This window comes from Triticum urartu, chromosome 4A (genome assembly GCF_056163025.1).
Source record: "Triticum urartu cultivar PI428250 chromosome 4A, HENAU_Tu73, whole genome shotgun sequence".
NCBI lineage: Eukaryota > Viridiplantae > Streptophyta > Magnoliopsida > Poales > Poaceae > Triticum > Triticum urartu.
In genome coordinates, this window is record NC_141876.1 from 597,651,089 (window position 1) to 597,674,151 (window position 23,063).

At 45.7% G+C, this 23,063-nt stretch overlaps 6 pseudogenes; all 6 read left to right on the top strand.

Annotated features, from left to right (window-relative positions):
- Positions 1-468: 468 nt before the first annotated feature.
- On the top strand, positions 469-1,724 carry LOC147977051 (F-box/LRR-repeat protein At3g26922-like; annotated as a pseudogene).
- Positions 1,725-2,856: 1,132 nt separating this feature from the next.
- On the top strand, positions 2,857-4,112 carry LOC147977052 (F-box/LRR-repeat protein At3g26922-like; annotated as a pseudogene).
- A 1,133-nt stretch (positions 4,113-5,245) lies between these two features.
- LOC147977053 (F-box/LRR-repeat protein At3g26922-like) lies at positions 5,246-6,501 on the top strand (annotated as a pseudogene).
- A 1,135-nt stretch (positions 6,502-7,636) lies between these two features.
- Positions 7,637-8,892, top strand: LOC147977054 (F-box/LRR-repeat protein At3g26922-like; annotated as a pseudogene).
- A 1,135-nt stretch (positions 8,893-10,027) lies between these two features.
- Positions 10,028-11,577, top strand: LOC147977055 (F-box/LRR-repeat protein At3g26922-like; annotated as a pseudogene).
- Positions 11,578-16,126: 4,549 nt separating this feature from the next.
- Positions 16,127-17,758, top strand: LOC147977056 (F-box/FBD/LRR-repeat protein At3g26920-like; annotated as a pseudogene).
- Positions 17,759-23,063: the final 5,305 nt, after the last annotated feature.

Genomic DNA, 23,063 nt, shown 5'->3' on the forward strand with positions numbered 1-23,063 from the left:
ATTTTACAGAAAGTTGTTATGGGGATGAGGTGGAGACTTAGCATTCATAATGATTTTGGGCCCGCAGCAAAAATCAGGGGGACAAAATCAACGAGATTAGAACAGCTCATCTCGTAACCTGGGTCCGTAGGCCGAGCCCCGTAAGTCTAGCATTTTCGTATGGCTGCATGCATTGTTCAGCAGGGCCGGGGACAAGCCTCCTTTTCAAAAAAAAAAATTGATGGGATAGCTGACTGTCGCCCGCCTCCCACTCCAGTCGAGTGCAAGTCCAAGATATCTGCAGCTGATGGTGATCTCATCACCGAGAGAAACTCCGATCCATCTTGATATTCGAAAGAAACTCGGATCGTACACCCAGCCCACGCAAAAGATATTATAAAAACCCACGCCACAGAAAACACAAACAGACAAAAACCCTCGTGTCCTTCCTTCACGTTCACCTGTTATTGGCTAGATCAGACCACGCACATGGCGATGGATCGTGCCGATTTCATCAGCAACCTCCCCGAAGAGGTCCTCGGCACCATCGTGTCCCTCCTCCCAACAAACAAAGCTTGCCGCACGCAGGCGCTCTCCCGCCGGTGGCGCTCCATATCTGGCGCTCCGCGCCACTTAACGTGGACGACGAAATACCCGAAAACACGATCTCCCACATCCTCTCCAGCCACCTCAGCCCAGTCCGCCGCATCTCTATCACCATCGAGCCCCTCTCCTACCGCTACCGCCACGGCGACGCCGGCGACACAAGGGTGGACGGCTGGTTCTGCTCCGGTGGCCTCGCCTACCTCCAGGAGCTCCGGCTCGTCTACAATAGTAACAGCAACGGCAGCGATGTGCTTCCGCCGTCCGTGTTCCGCCGCGCGCACGCGCTTCGTGTGGCCGGGTTCAGCCGCTGCCGTCTCCCGCCCAACCTAGCGGTGGACTTCCCGCTCCTCCAGCAGCTCACCATGTACAGGGTCATCCTGACGGAGGAGACTCTCGGCACCGTGCTCGCCGGCTGCCATGCGTTGGAGAGCCTTCTGCTGTGGGAGACCGTGGGCTCTCCCCGCCTTCGCATCAGTTCCCCTACTCTCCGGAGCATCGGCTTCTATGCCCTTACAAATAGACGACTGGATGCATATTCTCGCTTTGTCAAAGTCCAAGAGCTCATAATTGATGACGCCCCCTGCCTGGAGAGATTGCTTCCACTCAACTATGGCCCAGGAACCATCCGGGTAATTCGGGCTCCTAAACTGGAGGTACTGGGTCCATTGAGCAAAGCAATATCAGAACTCCACCTTGGAACAACAGTATTTCAGGTACGTGTAGCTAGCTTGAAATTTTCGAGCCACGCACACACATATATTACTCACATCACATACATGCTGATATATGTTCTTTTTTTGGGTAGAAAATGATCGCCATTAGCTTAAGAACCACAATTCACACGGTGAAAGTTTTGGCTCTCGATCATGTCGGCTCTGATTTGGATGTTGTTCTTGGCTTCCTCAAGTGCTTCCCCTATTTGGAGAGGCTATATCTCGCCGTGAGTGCTCATATTTGCTAGCTTGATTAAAGTGTCAATATATATTGTTGTCAAGCCATTAGTAATTGTTTTCTATTGTTTTTATTCCTATAACCAGCTGGACCCACTGGAGAAAATAAAAACTGGGAGCATCTATGCTTCACTGGCAGATCCAGTTGAGTGTTTTGAGCACCATCTAAAACCAGTGATGCGCCATTAGTAGGCAAAACTGGTGCGCCATTAGTAGGCCTTTTCCTAGTAGTGTTTGTTCACAAGCAAGTGATTCACACCAAAGATAATTTACTAGAGCGACGGTGGGTAGGCAGTTCATGATGTTTGTTTTGTGATCATGATGAAACAATATAACACCTCTTCATAGATTGCCCTCTCGCGAAATTACTTTGGCAAACGATTCATATAGCCTTTAACATTTTTCCTCCAGTTAGCATTGAATCGTTATTTGGGACGTGGTTAGCCGGAGTAGAACATATTACCGCGTCTTGTATTCGGATTGGAATATGAGAGCTTATGTGGGCTATATGGAATTGCAGGAAGGATATGATTTTTAACAGACAACATATTTTAACCTTCTTGCAGGTCATCTTCAGAGCTACGGCCTGGATCCGTACGTAGTCCTTACTCACTCCTACGGACTCCAGAGAGCCGCTCGTTATTGGGTGCAACCAGTGAAAGATGGTAGCACGGGCTATATTCAACCGATTTGGATGACGGTCACATAACATGATAGGAATCTAGGGATCTTGTGGTATTGAGCTTATTTTGAGTTCTTTGCTCCATTTGCGAGCTGTAATATTTTTTTTTTAACTTTGTGCTATTTCGAGACTTTTAATCATATGGTTGCAGAACTTTTCTACAGCTACAGAAAGATTTTACAGAAAGTTGTTATGGGGATGAGGTGGAGACTTAGCATTCATAATGATTTTGGGCCCGCAGCAAAAATCAGGGGGACAAAATCAACGAGATTAGAACAGCTCATCTCGTAACCTGGGTCCGTAGGCCGAGCCCCGTAAGTCTAGCATTTTCGTATGGCTGCATGCATTGTTCAGCAGGGCCGGGGACAAGCCTCCTTTTCAAAAAAAAATGATGGGATGGCTAACTGTCGCCCGCCTCCCACTCCAGTCGAGTGCAAGTCCAAGATATCTGCAGCTGATGGTGATCTCATCACGGAGAGAAACTCCGATCCATCTTGATATTCGAAAGCAACTCGGATCGTACACCCAGCCCACGCAAAAGATATTATAAAAACCCACGCCACAGAAAACACAAACAGACAAAAACCCTCGTGTCCTTCCTTCACGTTCACCTGTTATTGGCTAGATCAGACCACGCACATGGCGATGGATCGTGCCGATTTCATCAGCAACCTCCCCGAAGAGGTCCTCGGCACCATCGTGTCCCTCCTCCCAACAAACGAAGCTTGCCGCACGCAGGCGCTCTCCCGCCGGTGGCGCTCCATATCTGGCGCTCCGCGCCACTTAACGTGGACGACGAAATACCCGAAAACACGATCTCCCACATCCTCTCCAGCCACCTCAGCCCAGTCCGCCGCATCTCTATCACCATCGAGCCCCTCTCCTACCGCTACCGCCACGGCGACGCCGGCGACACAAGGGTGGACGGCTGGTTCTGCTCCGGTGGCCTCGCCTACCTCCAGGAGCTCCGGCTCGTCTACAATAGTAACAGCAATGGCAGCGATGTGCTTCCGCCGTCCGTGTTCCGCCGCGCGCACGCGCTTCGTGTGGCCGGGTTCAGCCGCTGCCGTCTCCCGCCCAACCTAGCGGTGGACTTCCCGCTCCTCCAGCAGCTCACCATGTACAGGGTCATCCTGACGGAGGAGACTCTCGGCACCGTGCTCGCCGGCTGCCATGCGTTGGAGAGCCTTCTGCTGTGGGAGACCGTGGGCTCTCCCCGCCTTCGCATCAGTTCCCCTACTCTCCGGAGCATCGGCTTCTATGCCCTTACAAATAGACGACTGGATGCATATTCTCGCTTTGTCAAAGTCCAAGAGCTCATAATTGATGACGCCCCCTGCCTGGAGAGATTGCTTCCACTCAACTATGGCCCAGGAACCATCCGGGTAATTCGGGCTCCTAAACTGGAGGTACTGGGTCCATTGAGCAAAGCAATATCAGAACTCCACCTTGGAACAACAGTATTTCAGGTACGTGTAGCTAGCTTGAAATTTTCGAGCCACGCACACACATATATTACTCACATCACATACATGCTGATATATGTTCTTTTTTTGGGTAGAAAATGATCGCCATTAGCTTAAGAACCACAATTCACACGGTGAAAGTTTTGGCTCTCGATCATGTCGGCTCTGATTTGGATGTTGTTCTTGGCTTCCTCAAGTGCTTCCCCTATTTGGAGAGGCTATATCTCGCCGTGAGTGCTCATATTTGCTAGCTTGATTAAAGTGTCAATATATATTGTTGTCAAGCCATTAGTAATTGTTTTCTATTGTTTTTATTCCTATAACCAGCTGGACCCACTGGAGAAAATAAAAACTGGGAGCATCTATGCTTCACTGGCAGATCCAGTTGAGTGTCTTGAGCACCATCTAAAACCAGTGATGCGCCATTAGTAGGCAAAACTGGTGCGCCATTAGTAGGCCTTTTCCTAGTAGTGTTTGTTCACAAGCAAGTGATTCACACCAAAGATAATTTACTAGAGCGACGGTGGGTAGGCAGTTCACGATGTTTGTTTTGTGATCATGATGAAACAATATAACACCTCTTCATAGATTGCCCTCTCGCGAAATTACTTTGGCAAACGATTCATATAGCCTTTAACATTTTTCCTCCAGTTAGCATTGAATCGTTATTTGGGACGTGGTTAGCCGGAGTAGAACATATTACCGCGTCTTGTATTCGGATTGGAATATGAGAGCTTATGTGGGCTATATGGAATTGCAGGAAGGATATGATTTTTAACAGACAACATATTTTAACCTTCTTGCAGGTCATCTTCAGAGCTACGGCCTGGATCCGTACGTAGTCCTTACTCACTCCTACGGACTCCAGAGAGCCGCTCGTTATTGGGTGCAACCAGTGAAAGATGGTAGCACGGGCTATATTCAACCGATTTGGATGACGGTCACATAACATGATAGGAATCTAGGGATCTTGTGGTATTGAGCTTATTTTGAGTTCTTTGCTCCATTTGCGAGCTGTAATATTTTTTTTTTAACTTTGTGCTATTTCGAGACTTTTAATCATATGGTTGCAGAACTTTTCTACAGCTACAGAAAGATTTTACAGAAAGTTGTTATGGGGATGAGGTGGAGACTTAGCATTCATAATGATTTTGGGCCCGCAGCAAAAATCAGGGGGACAAAATCAACGAGATTAGAACAGCTCATCTCGTAACCTGGGTCCGTAGGCCGAGCCCCGTAAGTCTAGCATTTTCGTATGGCTGCATGCATTGTTCAGCAGGGCCGGGGACAAGCCTCCTTTTCAAAAAAAAAATGATGGGATGGCTGACTGTCGCCCGCCTCCCACTCCAGTCGAGTGCAAGTCCAAGATATCTGCAGCTGATGGTGATCTCATCACCGAGAGAAACTCCGATCCATCTTGATATTCGAAAGCAACTCGGATCGTACACCCAGCCCACGCAAAAGATATTATAAAAACCCACGCCACAGAAAACACAAACAGACAAAAACCCTCGTGTCCTTCCTTCACGTTCACCTGTTATTGGCTAGATCAGACCACGCACATGGCGATGGATCGTGCCGATTTCATCAGCAACCTCCCCGAAGAGGTCCTCGGCACCATCGTGTCCCTCCTCCCAACAAACGAAGCTTGCCGCACGCAGGCGCTCTCCCGCCGGTGGCGCTCCATATCTGGCGCTCCGCGCCACTTAACGTGGACGACGAAATACCCGAAAACACGATCTCCCACATCCTCTCCAGCCACCTCAGCCCAGTCCGCCGCATCTCTATCACCATCGAGCCCCTCTCCTACCGCTACCGCCACGGCGACGCCGGCGACACAAGGGTGGACGGCTGGTTCTGCTCCGGTGGCCTCGCCTACCTCCAGGAGCTCCGGCTCGTCTACAATAGTAACAGCAATGGCAGCGATGTGCTTCCGCCGTCCGTGTTCCGCCGCGCGCACGCGCTTCGTGTGGCCGGGTTCAGCCGCTGCCGTCTCCCGCCCAACCTAGCGGTGGACTTCCCGCTCCTCCAGCAGCTCACCATGTACAGGGTCATCCTGACGGAGGAGACTCTCGGCACCGTGCTCGCCGGCTGCCATGCGTTGGAGAGCCTTCTGCTGTGGGAGACCGTGGGCTCTCCCCGCCTTCGCATCAGTTCCCCTACTCTCCGGAGCATCGGCTTCTATGCCCTTACAAATAGACGACTGGATGCATATTCTCGCTTTGTCAAAGTCCAAGAGCTCATAATTGATGACGCCCCCTGCCTGGAGAGATTGCTTCCACTCAACTATGGCCCAGGAACCATCCGGGTAATTCGGGCTCCTAAACTGGAGGTACTGGGTCCATTGAGCAAAGCAATATCAGAACTCCACCTTGGAACAACAGTATTTCAGGTACGTGTAGCTAGCTTGAAATTTTCGAGCCACGCACACACATATATTACTCACATCACATACATGCTGATATATGTTCTTTTTTTGGGTAGAAAATGATCGCCATTAGCTTAAGAACCACAATTCACACGGTGAAAGTTTTGGCTCTCGATCATGTCGGCTCTGATTTGGATGTTGTTCTTGGCTTCCTCAAGTGCTTCCCCTATTTGGAGAGGCTATATCTCGCCGTGAGTGCTCATATTTGCTAGCTTGATTAAAGTGTCAATATATATTGTTGTCAAGCCATTAGTAATTGTTTTCTATTGTTTTTATTCCTATAACCAGCTGGACCCACTGGAGAAAATAAAAACTGGGAGCATCTATGCTTCACTGGCAGATCCAGTTGAGTGTCTTGAGCACCATCTAAAACCAGTGATGCGCCATTAGTAGGCAAAACTGGTGCGCCATTAGTAGGCCTTTTCCTAGTAGTGTTTGTTCACAAGCAAGTGATTCACACCAAAGATAATTTACTAGAGCGACGGTGGGTAGGCAGTTCACGATGTTTGTTTTGTGATCATGATGAAACAATATAACACCTCTTCATAGATTGCCCTCTCGCGAAATTACTTTGGCAAACGATTCATATAGCCTTTAACATTTTTCCTCCAGTTAGCATTGAATCGTTATTTGGGACGTGGTTAGCCGGAGTAGAACATATTACCGCGTCTTGTATTCGGATTGGAATATGAGAGCTTATGTGGGCTATATGGAATTGCAGGAAGGATATGATTTTTAACGGACAACATATTTTAACCTTCTTGCAGGTCATCTTTAGAGCTACGGCCTGGATCCGTACGTAGTCCTTACTCACTCCTACGGACTCCAGAGAGCCGCTCGTTATTGGGTGCAACCAGTGAAAGATGGTAGCACGGGCTATATTCAACCGATTTGGATGACGGTCACATAACATGATAGGAATCTAGGGATCTTGTGGTATTGAGCTTATTTTGAGTTCTTTGCTCCATTTGCGAGCTGTAATATTTTTTTTTTAACTTTGTGCTATTTCGAGACTTTTAATCATATGGTTGCAGAACTTTTCTACAGCTACAGAAAGATTTTACAGAAAGTTGTTATGGGGATGAGGTGGAGACTTAGCATTCATAATGATTTTGGGCCCGCAGCAAAAATCAGGGGGACAAAATCAACGAGATTAGAACAGCTCATCTCGTAACCTGGGTCCGTAGGCCGAGCCCCGTAAGTCTAGCATTTTCGTATGGCTGCATGCATTGTTCAGCAGGGCCGGGGACAAGCCTCCTTTTCAAAAAAAAAAATTGATGGGATGGCTGACTGTCGCCCGCCTCCCACTCCAGTCGAGTGCAAGTCCAAGATATCTGCAGCTGATGGTGATCTCATCACCGAGAGAAACTCCGATCCATCTTGATATTCGAAAGCAACTCGGATCGTACACCCAGCCCACGCAAAAGATATTATAAAAACCCACGCCACAGAAAACACAAACAGACAAAAACCCTCGTGTCCTTCCTTCACGTTCACCTGTTATTGGCTAGATCAGACCACGCACATGGCGATGGATCGTGCCGATTTCATCAGCAACCTCCCCGAAGAGGTCCTCGTCACCATCGTGTCCCTCCTCCCAACAAACGAAGCTTGCCGCACGCAGGCGCTCTCCCGCCGGTGGCGCTCCATATCTGGCGCTCCGCGCCACTTAACGTGGACGACGAAATACCCGAAAACACGATCTCCCACATCCTCTCCAGCCACCTCAGCCCAGTCCGCCGCATCTCTATCACCATCGAGCCCCTCTCCTACCGCGACCGCCACGGCGACGCCGGCGACACAAGGGTGGACGGCTGGTTCTGCTCCGGTGGCCTCGCCTACCTCCAGGAGCTCCGGCTCGTCTACAATAGTAACAGCAACGGCAGCGATGTGCTTCCGCCGTCCGTGTTCCGCCGCGCGCACGCGCTTCGTGTGGCCGGGTTCAGCCGCTGCCGTCTCCCGCCCAACCTAGCGGTGGACTTCCCGCTCCTCCAGCAGCTCACCATGTACAGGGTCATCCTGACGGAGGAGACTCTCGGCACCGTGCTCGCCGGCTGCCATGCGTTGGAGAGCCTTCTGTTGTGGGAGACCGTGGGCTCTCCCCGCCTTCGCATCAGTTCCCCTACTCTCCGGAGCATCGGCTTCTATGCCCTTACAAATAGACGACTGGATGCATATTCTCGCTTTGTCAAAGTCCAAGAGCTCATAATTGATGACGCCCCCTGCCTGGAGAGATTGCTTCCACTCAACTATGGCCCAGGAACCATCCGGGTAATTCGGGCTCCTAAACTGGAGGTACTGGGTCCATTGAGCAAAGCAATATCAGAACTCCACCTTGGAACAACAGTATTTCAGGTACGTGTAGCTAGCTTGAAATTTTCGAGCCACGCACACACATATATTACTCACATCACATACATGCTGATATATGTTCTTTTTTTGGGTAGAAAATGATCGCCATTAGCTTAAGAACCACAATTCACACGGTGAAAGTTTTGGCTCTCGATCATGTCGGCTCTGATTTGGATGTTGTTCTTGGCTTCCTCAAGTGCTTCCCCTATTTGGAGAGGCTATATCTCGCCGTGAGTGCTCATATTTGCTAGCTTGATTAAAGTGTCAATATATATTGTTGTCAAGCCATTAGTAATTGTTTTCTATTGTTTTTATTCCTATAACCAGCTGGACCCACTGGAGAAAATAAAAACTGGGAGCATCTATGCTTCACTGGCAGATCCAGTTGAGTGTCTTGAGCACCATCTAAAACCAGTGATGCGCCATTAGTAGGCAAAACTGGTGCGCCATTAGTAGGCCTTTTCCTAGTAGTGTTTGTTCACAAGCAAGTGATTCACACCAAAGATAATTTACTAGAGCGACGGTGGGTAGGCAGTTCACGATGTTTGTTTTGTGATCATGATGAAACAATATAACACCTCTTCATAGATTGCCCTCTCGCGAAATTACTTTGGCAAACGATTCATATAGCCTTTAACATTTTTCCTCCAGTTAGCATTGAATCGTTATTTGGGACGTGGTTAGCCGGAGTAGAACATATTACCGCGTCTTGTATTCGGATTGGAATATGAGAGCTTATGTGGGCTATATGGAATTGCAGGAAGGATATGATTTTTAACAGACAACATATTTTAACCTTCTTGCAGGTCATCTTCAGAGCTACGGCCTGGATCCGTACGTAGTCCTTACTCACTCCTACGGACTCCAGAGAGCCGCTCGTTATTGGGTGCAACCAGTGAAAGATGGTAGCACGGGCTATATTCAACCGATTTGGATGACGGTCACATAACATGATAGGAATCTAGGGATCTTGTGGTATTGAGCTTATTTTGAGTTCTTTGCTCCATTTGCGAGCTGTAATATTTTTTTTTTTAACTTTGTGCTATTTCGAGACTTTTAATCATATGGTTGCAGAACTTTTCTACAGCTACAGAAAGATTTTACAGAAAGTTGTTATGGGGATGAGGTGGAGACTTAGCATTCATAATGATTTTGGGCCCGCAGCAAAAATCAGGGGGACAAAATCAACGAGATTAGAACAGCTCATCTCGTAACCTGGGTCCGTAGGCCGAGCCCCGTAAGTCTAGCATTTTCGTATGGCTGCATGCATTGTTCAGCAGGGCCGGGGACAAGCCTCCTTTTCAAAAAAAAAATTGATGGGATGGCTGACTGTCGCCCGCCTCCCACTCCAGTCGAGTGCAAGTCCAAGATATCTGCAGCTGATGGTGATCTCATCACCGAGAGAAACTCCGATCCATCTTGATATTCGAAAGCAACTCGGATCGTACACCCAGCCCACGCAAAAGATATTATAAAAACCCACGCCACAGAAAACACAAACAGACAAAAACCCTCGTGTCCTTCCTTCACGTTCACCTGTTATTAGCTAGATCAGACCACGCACATGGCGATGGATCGTGCCGATTTCATCAGCAACCTCCCCGAAGAGGTCCTCGGCACCATCGTGTCCCTCCTCCCAACAAACGAAGCTTGCCGCACGCAGGCGCTCTCCCGCCGGTGGCGCTCCATATCTGGCGCTCCACGCCACTTAACGTGGACGACGAAATACCCGAAAACACGATCTCCCACATCCTCTCCAGCCACCTCAGCCCAGTCCGCCGCATCTCTATCACCATCGAGCCCCTCTCCTACCGCGACCGCCACGGCGACGCCGGCGACACAAGGGTGGACGGCTGGTTCTGCTCCGGTGGCCTCGCCTACCTCCAGGAGCTCCGGCTCGTCTACAATAGTAACAGCAACGGCAGCGATGTGCTTCCGCCGTCCGTGTTCCGCCGCGCGCACGCGCTTCGTGTGGCCGGGTTCAGCCGCTGCCGTCTCCCGCCCAACCTAGCGGTGGACTTCCCGCTCCTCCAGCAGCTCACCATGTACAGGGTCATCCTGACGGAGGAGACTCTCGGCACCGTGCTCGCCGGCTGCCATGCGTTGGAGAGCCTTCTGCTGTGGGAGACCGTGGGCTCTCCCCGCCTTCGCATCAGTTCCCCTACTCTCCGGAGCATCGGCTTCTATGCCCTTACAAATAGACGACTGGATGCATATTCTCGCTTTGTCAAAGTCCAAGAGCTCATAATTGATGACGCCCCCTGCCTGGAGAGATTGCTTCCACTCAACTATGGCCCAGGAACCATCCGGGTAATTCGGGCTCCTAAACTGGAGGTACTGGGTCCATTGAGCAAAGCAATATCAGAACTCCACCTTGGAACAACAGTATTTCAGGTACGTGTAGCTAGCTTGAAATTTTCGAGCCACGCACACACATATATTACTCACATCACATACATGCTGATATATGTTCTTTTTTTGGGTAGAAAATGATCGCCATTAGCTTAAGAACCACAATTCACACGGTGAAAGTTTTGGCTCTCGATCATGTCGGCTCTGATTTGGATGTTGTTCTTGGCTTCCTCAAGTGCTTCCCCTATTTGGAGAGGCTATATCTCGCCGTGAGTGCTCATATTTGCTAGCTTGATTAAAGTGTCAATATATATTGTTGTCAAGCCATTAGTAATTGTTTTCTATTGTTTTTATTCCTATAACCAGCTGGACCCACTGGAGAAAATAAAAACTGGGAGCATCTATGCTTCACTGGCAGATCCAGTTGAGTGTCTTGAGCACCATCTAAAAAAAGCCGCATTGAAGTTCTACGAGGGCAATCCTCTACAGGCTGATTTTGCTAGGTTCATTATTATGAATGCCAAAGTGCTGGAGATAATGGAATTCGGACTCGTTGAGGAGTCATTCAATGGTTGCGACAAGGACAAGTGGAGGGTGAGTCAAATCTAGCTGCTACAATTCGAAGACAGAGCTTCTCATGATGCTCGATTTGTATTCAAGAAGTTTGCGAGTACTACTTGGATAGATAACAATGATCTCCATGATCTGTCATTGGTTAACCTGTTCGACGCCTCCTTCTTGGATGGATATGATACCTTTTGATAACGTATCCTTGTGCCATGTTCAGAGACCTCTACGAGGTGATCTACTTCATGCAGATATAGAATGAAAAATGTGTGTCCCAAAGGTCGTGTCTGAGCTCCAGCTTCGAATATGTACACCATATTACCATTCTGAAATGAAACCACATCCGAGGTATACATGCTACTATTAACATTCAACCACTTCTGTTAGAAATAATTAATTGGATCAATGATGAACTAGTTGTCTTTTAGCCATATATTCTTTCGATTTCATTCTCTCGTCCTGACAGGTCTGACCCACTCCTTAAAACCGAGACAAAACCAAAGAAATAATAAGCTGCACAGGTAAATAAACCGGAAAGAGAACCAGCGCCAAATAAAAAACTGTCTACGTGGCATGCCAAGTCAACACAAAATCGAGTAAAAATTCGCTCAGGGTTAAAAATGTGGCACACAGCAATTAATTGCGGTATAATTGAGGAAGTAACTCCTTTTTTAGTGGAACAAGTGGTGCTACTCTTTCCTAAATAAAAATGCAAACTCTTTTTTGTTAAGAGAAAAAAAACTAAACTCTTGTTTCTAGAGATGCACGTGAATAATTCTGCTTGCTTTTTCTTAGCATATGATAATTCTACTTCCTTTGGAAGTCTTATTCAACATGAATATGTGAACAATGAACGTGCCCGAACTATCTCGCGATTCGAAAGCAAGATAAGAACCCAGGCTAAAGCCCTCGACCGTGACGCTCACCTGTTGCGGGTGGTAGTTTCTCAAAAACAAAAAACAAAAACAAAAAACCTGTTACGGGCGATCACACCACACACATGGCGACGGCCCACACTGATTTCATTAGCAGCCTCCCCTGACGAGGTGCTGGGGCGAAAAGTAAAATTACGCGGTTCCGCTAGGTACCGGCAAGGTCATCTCCAATAGGAAGCTGCCATCTAACACTATGTGACCCAAGTATCTTTGTATTGCATTTTCCTTTTGCATTTCCCATCTTCGTATTTCCACCATTTCTTCAGCAGCAAGCCCTCACCAGTATACTTTACATGCGTGCATGACAATGTGATAGAGTCATTCTCTCTCTTATCCCACTCAATAAATCCAACCATTTCTTTCTTCTTGGGTAATTTGAGACATCCATATGTTTTAAAGCATATATTCATTTTTGAAACTTTTTTTATATTTGAACTCCTTGCGACAAAACCTTTAAAATGAGATTAATTATGAATATCTTTTTACTACGTTTAAATTCGAACGCATATTTCACATATCAAAATAATCAGTTTCATAGCCTTGTTTCACAAAAACATCTATTTCATTAGAAAAATTTTCAGATAACATATTTCATATTTTGAAATAATCTGTCTCACAATGATACATAACAAATTCACCTTATGTGGTTACTAGCTATTTCACAATTCAGAATCTACATTTCACTTTTCACTAGCCTGTTTCACAAAAATAACATATATTCTAATTGTATATTTTTTAAATAACTGATTTCACTCTTTTGAAATAAATTGTTATACATTTCCAAAAAATCAGTTTCACAATCATACATTACGATTTCACTTTCTGTATTTATTATTTCACAATTCATAACGTACATTTCACCTTCCACTAGCTTGTTTCATAAACATCACATTTATTTCAATTGCACATTTTTGAAAATAACATATTTCACTCTTTTCAAATAACTGTTACACATTTCCAAAAACTTAGTTTCACAATGATACATTACAATTTCACTTTCTGTATTTGCTATTTCACAATTTAGAACCTACATTTCACTTTCCACTACTTGTTTCACAAAAATAACATATTTCATTCTTTGACATATACTGTTGCACAATTTCAAATGACCTGTTTCAAAAGTTGACATTTCAGTTTCATATTTGGATGAAAAGGGTTTATGTGAAATAGATTGGTTTCGCATATTTCCATTAAAAATTACATTTTTTTAGTGAAATGGGTTTGTTTCACATATGAAATGTGAAACATTAAATTTAAACATGTTTGAAATGTATCCAAGCTTGGTTTAGTTATAAAGGTCTTGACGCCATGACTTCAAATATATGAATTATTTCAAAAACAAACTTATAGTTTAAATGATATGGACGATTTAATTTAGCTAAGATGAAGTAAAAGGATGTAAGAAGGAGAGAGTGGTCTCTCACATGCTGCTATGCCTGTCATATCAGGGACAAAGGTGGGGGCTACTAGTTGTATTTGATGGAGTATATCCCAGTATAGTAGAAAAATGATAATAGAATATTCACAGCGGCACGAATCTTAATGCATGCATGGACGATGGATTGGTTGCCGGCACATACCGAAACTGCTCAAAATGACTCTGCGGGTGCTGGGGACCATTGTCACCCACCTGCACACCATGGACGGTTGCCGCACGCAGGCAATCTCGTGCCGATAGTGGCATAGCGCCCCATTTGGCGCTCGGCGCTGCTCAACCTCGACAGCCATCGCCGCGGCTTGTCGGAGTCCGACATCATCTCCAACCACCTCGGCCCCCTACACCGCATCTGCATCTTTGGGATCAAACCCCTCCTGTACCACTACGACCGCTGCACGGGGCACCGGATCAATGTCGATGATGGCGGGGTCGACTGTTGGCTCAGCTCCCGGGACCTCGCACACCCTTGCGGAGCTCTGGCTTGCCTAGAAACACAACTATGACAGAGACAACAATACCCTACCACCGTCTGTGTTCCGCCTCTCGCCACGCTCCACGTGGCCTCTTTTGTCAACAGTAGTTTGCCGCCCAACCTGGCAGTGGACTTCCCGCGTCTCCAACAGCTCACCTTGTGGATGATCACCTTAAGGGAGGAGGGGCTCTGAGCGTCGTGCTCGCCGGCTGCCCTGCATTATAGAGATGTTGTACTGCGCGAGATTAAGGACGTGTTCTGCGTCCGCATGGGGTCCGCAACTCTCAGGAACATCTGGTTCTGGCACTCTCACGATGTTGGTCTCGAGAGCTGGTTATCGAGGACGCCCCTCACCTTGATAGCTTTGCTACCATATTGCACATATATTTGTCCAGTGACCATCCGGGTAATCCATGCTCCTAAATTGGAGATGTAAAAAATTTTGGAGATGTTTTATCAGGTAGTTGCAACCTTAAATTCTTAAATTCCACATGCATTACTATAGGTAGATTATTAACCCTTAAATATGTTTGGTTTATATTCCGCCTTTTTAAATAATGGATACAGTTAGCTTGGCAACCACAATGCGTATGGTGAAGGTTTTGGAACTTGAAGGTGCCACTCATGATTTGGATGCACTTCTTGACTTCCTCAAATCCTTCCCCTGCTTGGAGAGGCTTTATATCGATGTGAGCTTTCACACTACTATTTGCTATCTTGCTTAAAATATTAAGATGTCATGTTGCCAAATTATTAGCAACTATGTCTTATATAATGTATTTTATTTCTTACTCCAATTAGACTCAGAGAGGTTTATTAGCAACTATATCTTATATAATGTATTTTATTTCTTACTCCAATTAGACTCAGAGAGGTTCTCTCGTCCATTATCTGAAAGTGGGTTGGAATAAATCTAATAATATAGAAAATGAGGAAGTATGTCTCATCATATGAACCTATTGAATGTCTTGAGCACCATAAAAAACGCATTGAAGATCTATTATGGCAAAGTTCTAGAAGTTGACTTTGCGAGGTTCTTTTTGTTTTGAATGCCGAAGTGCTAGAGACAATGGAAAATCGACTTAATGGTTACCAGGATGAGCAAAGACACACAGACGTAGAGGAGCGAAAACTAGATTCAAGTGGATCCACCAAAGAAAACATAGACCGAATCCCACGAGATCGGCCGGAGACGCACCTCCACATGTCTTCTGATGAGCCTAGATGCACCCTTGGCAACGTAGGGAGACATGACAAAAAGGGGAAAGGAAAATAACTAAATGCGGAAAAGGCCCTCATCCATCATGTTCACATACTTCCAATAGTGACTCACAGATGATGGTGACCGTGTGTGAAGGACAATCCTTGCTAGGGATCCACGACCACCGAATGCGATGCTCGGTACCATCTTCTTCCTCCAGCCCAGCAAGGACAACACCCGCATGCATGTGATGTGAGTTTTCATATTTACTATTTTGCTCGAGTTAAGATATCACATTAATTGCCAAATTGGTAGCAAGTGTCTTATAGAGGCAAACTGTTAGCAACTGTCTCATATTGTTTATTGTTCAGATTTTTTTTTTCTATTTTTTCTAAGGGGTGTGCATACACCACCCGGGAGTAAAAAAACATTTAAAAAAAAGTCCGATCCAACCTTTATATATCAAGAAGAAGAAAAAAAAGTCTAATTCAACGTGCTTGGGTCGGAACCATCTCATGGTTCGAAAGAAACTCGGACGTTTACCAAGACAGCTCAGCCCACGACGCTCCCCTAGCAAGATATAAATAACTACTACCTACGGCACCAGAGCGAAAGCCCACGGTGCAGGTGTTCTATTATATATTTTCGCACGTCCATCGCGTTCACCTCTTCCCGGCGTCGGCGATAACACCGCACACATGGCGACGGATCGCCCCGATCTCATCAGCAAGCTCCCTGACGCGTGGCTCAGCGCCGTCGTGTCCCTCCTCCCAGCCAAGGACGGCTGCCGCACCCAGGCGCTATCCCGCCGGTGGCGCCACATCTGGCGCTCCGCACCGCTCAACCTCGACGACGGCATACCCGAGAAGACCGTCTCCGGCATCCTCTCCGGCCACCTTGGCGGCCCCGTCCGCCGCGTCTGTTTTACCAGCATCGCACACCGCCAATACCGCTACCACCACCGCACGGGGCACCAGATCATCGACAAAAACGGCGACCCAAGACTTGACGGCTGGTTCCGCTCCAGGGGCATCGCCTACATCGAGGAGCTCCAGCTCGTCTATAGCTACCGCAGCTACGACAGCGACGTGCTGCCAATCTTAGTATTCTGCCGCGCGCCCGCGCTCCGCGTGGCCACGTTCGGCTGCTGCCGTCTGCCGCCCAATCTCGCCGTCGATTTCCCGCTCCTCCAGTAGCTCACCCTTTGCAATGTCACCCTAAGGGAGGAGGCTCTGAGCGGGGTGCTCGCCGGCTGCCCTGCATTGAAGAGCCTTCTGCTGGCCAATACTGTGGGCTCTACCAGCCTCCGCATCAGCTCTCCTGCTCTCAGGAGCATCGGCTTCTGTGCTCGTCAGGACACGAAAGATCACCCTTACTCTCGCATTGTCAAAGTCCAGGAGCTGGTCATCGAGGACGCACCTTGCGTCGAGAGGTTGCTGCCACTCAATCCAGACTATGGTCCGACGACCATCCGGGTAATTAGGGCCCCTAAGCTGGAGATTTTGGGTCCTGTGAGCAAAGCCACACGACAGCTCCACCTCGGGACAACAACTTTTCAGCTAGTTGCATCCTTGCTCTTAGAATTAATTAGAACCTGCACACTGTATATATTGTTGTTGATAAGAGTTTGCTTTGTTCTTTTTTTATAGGAAATGATTGCTGTTAGCTTGACAACCACAATGCACACGGTGAAGGTTTTGGCTCTTCATCATGTCGGCCCCGATTTATATGCAGTTCTTGACTTACTCAAGTGCTTCCCCTGCTTGCAGAGCCTTTATATCGTGGTGAGTGCTTCTCCTAGACTGCTTCAAATGTCAAAATATATCATGTTGTTCCCATAACTGTTAGCAATTGTTTTAATTATATCATTTTATTTTTGTCTCCAGTTGGATAATTCATGGCGGCTCCCCCATGGGTTACATAAAAACGAGTTTTACCCAGCAGAGAACGTAAAAATTGTGAGGAAGTATGCCTCATTATTGGACGGCCCAATTGAATGCCTTGATCACCACCTGAAGAAAATGGCGATGAAGGTCTACTATGGCAAAGGTCCAGAAATCGACTTTGCAAGGTTCTTTGTTTTGAATGCCAAAGTGCTAGATAGAATGGAATTTGGACTCATTGAGGAATCAATTTCTGGCGGCAACAAAGAAGAATGGATTGCCAACCAAAACAAGCAACTACAAGTTGAACACAGAGCTTCTCATGATGCTCGATTTGCATTCAAAAAGTTTTCTTGGAATACCTGGAACTATAACAAGCGTATCCATGATCTGTCGATGGCTGATCCGTTCGATGCCTCCTTCTTGGATGGATATATTACCCTTTGAGAATGTGTTATTGTCTCATGTTCAGAGCCTAAAGGGATATCTTATTTTTGGCTTAAACTCTAAAGTTACCACATTGTTTTTATCGCTCTGCCTCCATGATATGATCTACTTCATGCAGCCATACAATGGAAGCTCACTCAGTAGCATATGCGTGTCCATGCTCAGAACTTAAATATGAGAATTTGCCCAGTGTACTGTGTACATGATATGGTGCTTTGCAGTAGATGTACAAGGAGTTTCTCCAAAAATTCATTGTACTGTTTTGTTGCACTTAATCCAATATTCTAGGCGTAGTAGGTTTTCCATATTTTAATTGGTCTTAGTAGTTTTTCTGCTCATTGGCATTGTCAACTGCTGATAACTACTTATCACAACACTTGCCCCAATGAATAGTATAACCTCCGTTCCTAAATGTAAGTGTTTTTAGATATTTCAATATAGATTATATATGGATGTATATATAGACATATTTTAGTGTGTAGATTCACTCATTTTGATCCGTATGCAGTCCATATTGGAATCTCTTAAAAGACTTATATTTTGGAACGGAGGGAGTAGCATGAATAACAACAGTTACCTAATTGTCAACTCTGTGGATTTTTTATAAAATCCTACAAACGTACTGCAATATTCTACTGAAAGTGTGAAACTTCAGCACAGATTAAGTGATGTTTATGATGTTTCTTGCGCAATGACTAAAGTTTTTGATATAGGATTTAGATCTAAGAAAAAATAATGCAATTCTAAAAAATGTGCTAGTCGCTAGAAAAATTAGGGCCAACCATTTTCTCGGGTTGTTGGCGGTTTGAAGATTGCGTTCGGCACCAAAAGACTAGCTCTAACTGTAAACCTGTAAGTAGTCATACATGGACTGCACTTGCAGCTGCCAATGCAAAAAGTTGGTGAGCACTCCCACACATGTTGGCGGTGCCCGTCGGAGCATGCGGGGAAACTATTCACCGGTCCATAAAAAAGTACTGCACCATCCTCCTGGTACACATGGACCGCACCAAAAGACTAGCTCTAGCTGTAAACCTATAAGTAGTCACACATGGACCGCACTTGCAGCTGCCAATGCAAAAAGTTGGTGAGCACTCCCACACATGTTGGCGGTGCCCGTCGGAGCATGCGAGGAAACTATTCACCGGTCTATAAAAAAGTACTGCACCATCCTCCTGGTACACATGGACCGCACCAAAAGACTAGCTCTAACTGTAAACCTGTAAGTAGTCACACATGGACCGCACTTGCAGCTGTCAATGCAAAAGGTTGGTGAGCACTCCCACACATGTTGGCGGTGCCCGTCGGAACATGCGAGGAAACTATTCACCGGTCCATAAAAAAGTACTGCACCATCCTCCTGGTACACCTCCCCCCCCCCCCCCCCACACACACACACACACACGCGCGCGCACACATACACACACCAGAGCGCATTTGCGTGCGTCGCTCACCAACATGTGGCGTGTTGTATGTGTCTCGGTTATAAAATGGACAAACTATATTCCTTCTTAATGAATGGACGAGGCAAGTATCTTTTGTGTCTATTTCAAAAAAAGGTTATTTCTATCTATATTTTCTATCCATGTATGTAGGTGTGATGTTTCATATAGCTAGGTTGCATTCTACTAGGAGGTGTGGCCCCGCGCGCATGCGTGTTTTATGTGTGCGTGTGCGCGTCCGCGAGAGGAGTACAAGCTGATGTAGTTCCAGCCGGAAGCATGTCCATTGGGACACAAAAACTAGATCAAGTAAGAGCACCGGATAGCAAGTTGAGGGAACCTGAAAGTAGCTAGTGTATGTTCTCTTATGAGAGAAGGAATGTGGATTTAATGCCCTATTGCTGGAATATACATTCTGCTGAAATATTAAGGCATGTAGTAAGAGTAAAGCTTCTTTACCAATGAATGAAGGATGCATCAATCAAAATTGATGTATATGGTCCCTCCGTTTTTATATACAAGCCCATAAACGGGAATTACATGTACCAATGTAAAATTTAATATATGTTTTGTAAGCCAACTTTTCTTTTTGGTTCCTGAGGTCATTAATATATCACATGCACGCAAGAGGCGCGTAAGGGGATTAAATGCTGGAAGGATTGGTCTGGAAGAGGATCCATCTTGGAGGAGAGAGAATTTAATTAAATCAAATTGGAAATTCTTTCCTTGCCACACCTACAATTGATACACATGGGTCAATTGGTGGATTTTTGACTGATTGTGATAGAATGCTTTCTGCACATCTAGTTTTTTAACACGGTACAATTGTAGTCGCTCACATACACGAGCATACACTAACTCTGAATAACGTACACACGGACATCATACCCCTATGACCAACTCGAGACTAAGCCAACATAACATCTTGAGATTGACAAGATCACCATATATAGGTGCCTCGTAGCCGACGGGAACGAACATCGCTGGAAAGCCTAAAATAAATCCAAGAAAATGCAAGCACAAATGTCAAGTCTGCGAAAAAAAGTCTATGACTTGGACACTGGTGGGCAAGGGATATCATTGTCCTCCTAACTATCCAACCACATGTAGGATCGCTTCTGCACATCTAGTTTATACATAGACTCCAGCCTTTAAACATGGCAATAGAGAGTATAAGCCTGACAATAGCTGCTTTAATAACATGACCAAATGTATCTTCTTAGGCTATAAAATACTACTTTGCTTTTCTTTTGATTTTATAAACCCATTTGCACTCAATGGTGTTTTTATTTCATGCTGGGGGAGCTAAGTGCCAAGTTTTATTTCTCATAAGAGCACCATACTTTCATTCGCGTAGCTAATTTCCAGTTTTTATCCCGTATTACCTACTCAAGATCATTCGGCTCACTAGTGGTAGCTAGACTTCCATAACGAACTTTACCTTTTATCATACCTGGCCGTGTCATAGGTGCAAACTTTTTGTCTCACAGTCCCATGTTCGGATCTGGTTCTTTGCGTTGGCACAAGAATACCACTCCCTCTGTTTCATATTAGAGTGCGCATGGATGCTAGCTCCAATACAGGGGCCAATCTATTGGGGGGGCTTTAACAGGCTCAAACCCCCCCTCCAGAGAAGCAATTTATTTTTTCTACTAGTATTTGGCCCAGCCCAGGCAATCAGCGGCAGCCCGTTAAACCCACACAATCAAAATCCTGTCTATACTCGTCTAGAATCGTTTCTTCGTCTAGTTTGAGCCCGCCCTCCGTTTTTCCCAAGATTCGCCGCTGCTCCAATACCAATGCATGAGCTGGAGTTGTGAATTTTACCAGATTAACCTTGCATGCATGGTCTGCCACACACCCATCTGCTTGTTCTGCTGTGTGTGTCTCTTGATTACAGCCAAGGGTAAATAGTCCAGACCAGGTTTGTGTTGCATGCACGCACTACATTTCGAAATTTTAGACAAAAATCTATGCGCACTACAAAAGGAAATGGAGGGAGTACGAGGAGGCTCGGACACAAAAAGATCTAGCACCTGATAGTGCAGACACATGGTATCCACTATCCAGTGCACGGCGCTAACAGTAGTAGAGGAGCCCGTCTCGTGTCCTTGGTCAGACACAGGTCCGGGCCGTACCTACCCCTGGCTAGTCCACTTATCGCTCACTATGAGGCGGCGAGCCACTGCACGGTCCCTATTGAGCCACGTGTCCACTCGGGACCGCCCCTCTTGGAGGCGTGCTGGCATGCGGCCCCTCCGGGGCCATGCGCCGCTTACACGGTGGTGTTGGCAGCACCGAGGCGGATTCCCTCTTGTTTGTGCCTCAACTAGGGATCGGACCACACTCGGGATCTGTTTTCCCGGGACCTGGATGATCCTCGTGTCTAGTGCCCGGGTTGTCTTCTTCTTGCTTGATAAAATGACGCCCAAAAACTATATTTTTTCCATGATTAACTGTGGCATTAGTACAAAAATTAGCAAATAGATAAATTATCTTGGAAGGGGTAGTTTCGGGTAGCAAAATAACTTCAGATCGTAGCAATACACTAACGTTAAGATTTAGTGTAGAAAAAGGGGAAACGGTTACATCAAAGATTATGTAACGAGAGATATGCACGCGACCAGCAGTAATGTCAAGACACTTTAATCCATTAGAGAAAAGTATACTTTTCATCCCTTAATTTTTGGCGGAGTCTAGATTTGGTCCCTCAACTCTAAAACCGGACAACTTGCACCCTTAACTTCTCAAACCGGACAAGATTCATCCCTGGTCACGGTTTTGACCGGTTTTGGTGGTGTCCCACCCCAGTTTTAACCGTTCCGACTCAAATTTGCCTACCTTTTCCAAGTCCGCGTACTGTTTTCAAATTCGGTTACTTTTTCAAATACGAACCTTTTTAAATTTTGTGTACTTGTTTTAAATCGGCGTACTTTTTTTCCAAGTTCATGTATTTTTTTCAAAAATGCATATGTTTTTTAAAGTTCACTTAGTCTTTTTAAGTTTTAATTTTTTAAAATTGATGCACCTTTCATATTCGAGTACATTTTTCTGAAAGAGTTCATGAATTTTTAAATTTTATGCGAACTTGAAAAAAGTATGCGGATATGGACTTCTTTTGCGCAAAATATGTGGATTTCAAAAATTATTTCAGCTTGAAACAAGTACGTGAATTTCATACAAAGTTCATGGATTATAAAAGCAACACGGGTTTAAAAAAACGGACTTTGAAAAGCATGTGGATTTGAAATAAGTATGCAAATTTCAGAAACAATTCATGGCTTTGAAAAATACTTGGATCTGATAAATTTACACAAACTTGGGAAAATACGGGGATTTGGAAAAAATACGTAAATGTTAAAAATCACGGATTTGAAAAAAGTACGCGAATTTCCGAATAGTTCGCTGATTTGAAAAAAATTATGTTTATTTTAAAAAAAATATGCGACCTTGAAAAATTATGCAGAGTTGAAAAGTGTGTGAATTTTAAAAAGTTCACGGATATAAAAAAATTACAGGAATATGAGTGAGCACCGGTCAAAACCGGGGTGAGTCAACACCAAAAACCAGTCAAAACCGAGTTCAGGGACAAACCTTGTCCGGTTTCGGTAGTTGGGGGTGCAAGTTGTCCGGTTTTAAAGTTGAGGAACCAAATTTAGACTTCACCAAGAGTTGAGGGACGAAAAGTATACTTTTCTCAATCCATTATGAAGATTTTTGTATTCGAGGAAAACACACTTTAAAACGGAATTCTAACTTTCAAGAGTTGTAGGGACAAAAGATTGGGCCAACATGCACAGTAGTTGGGTTGTTCATGCAACAAGTGTGCCAATGGAGTCTCGAAATTGATCACTTTACTTGGG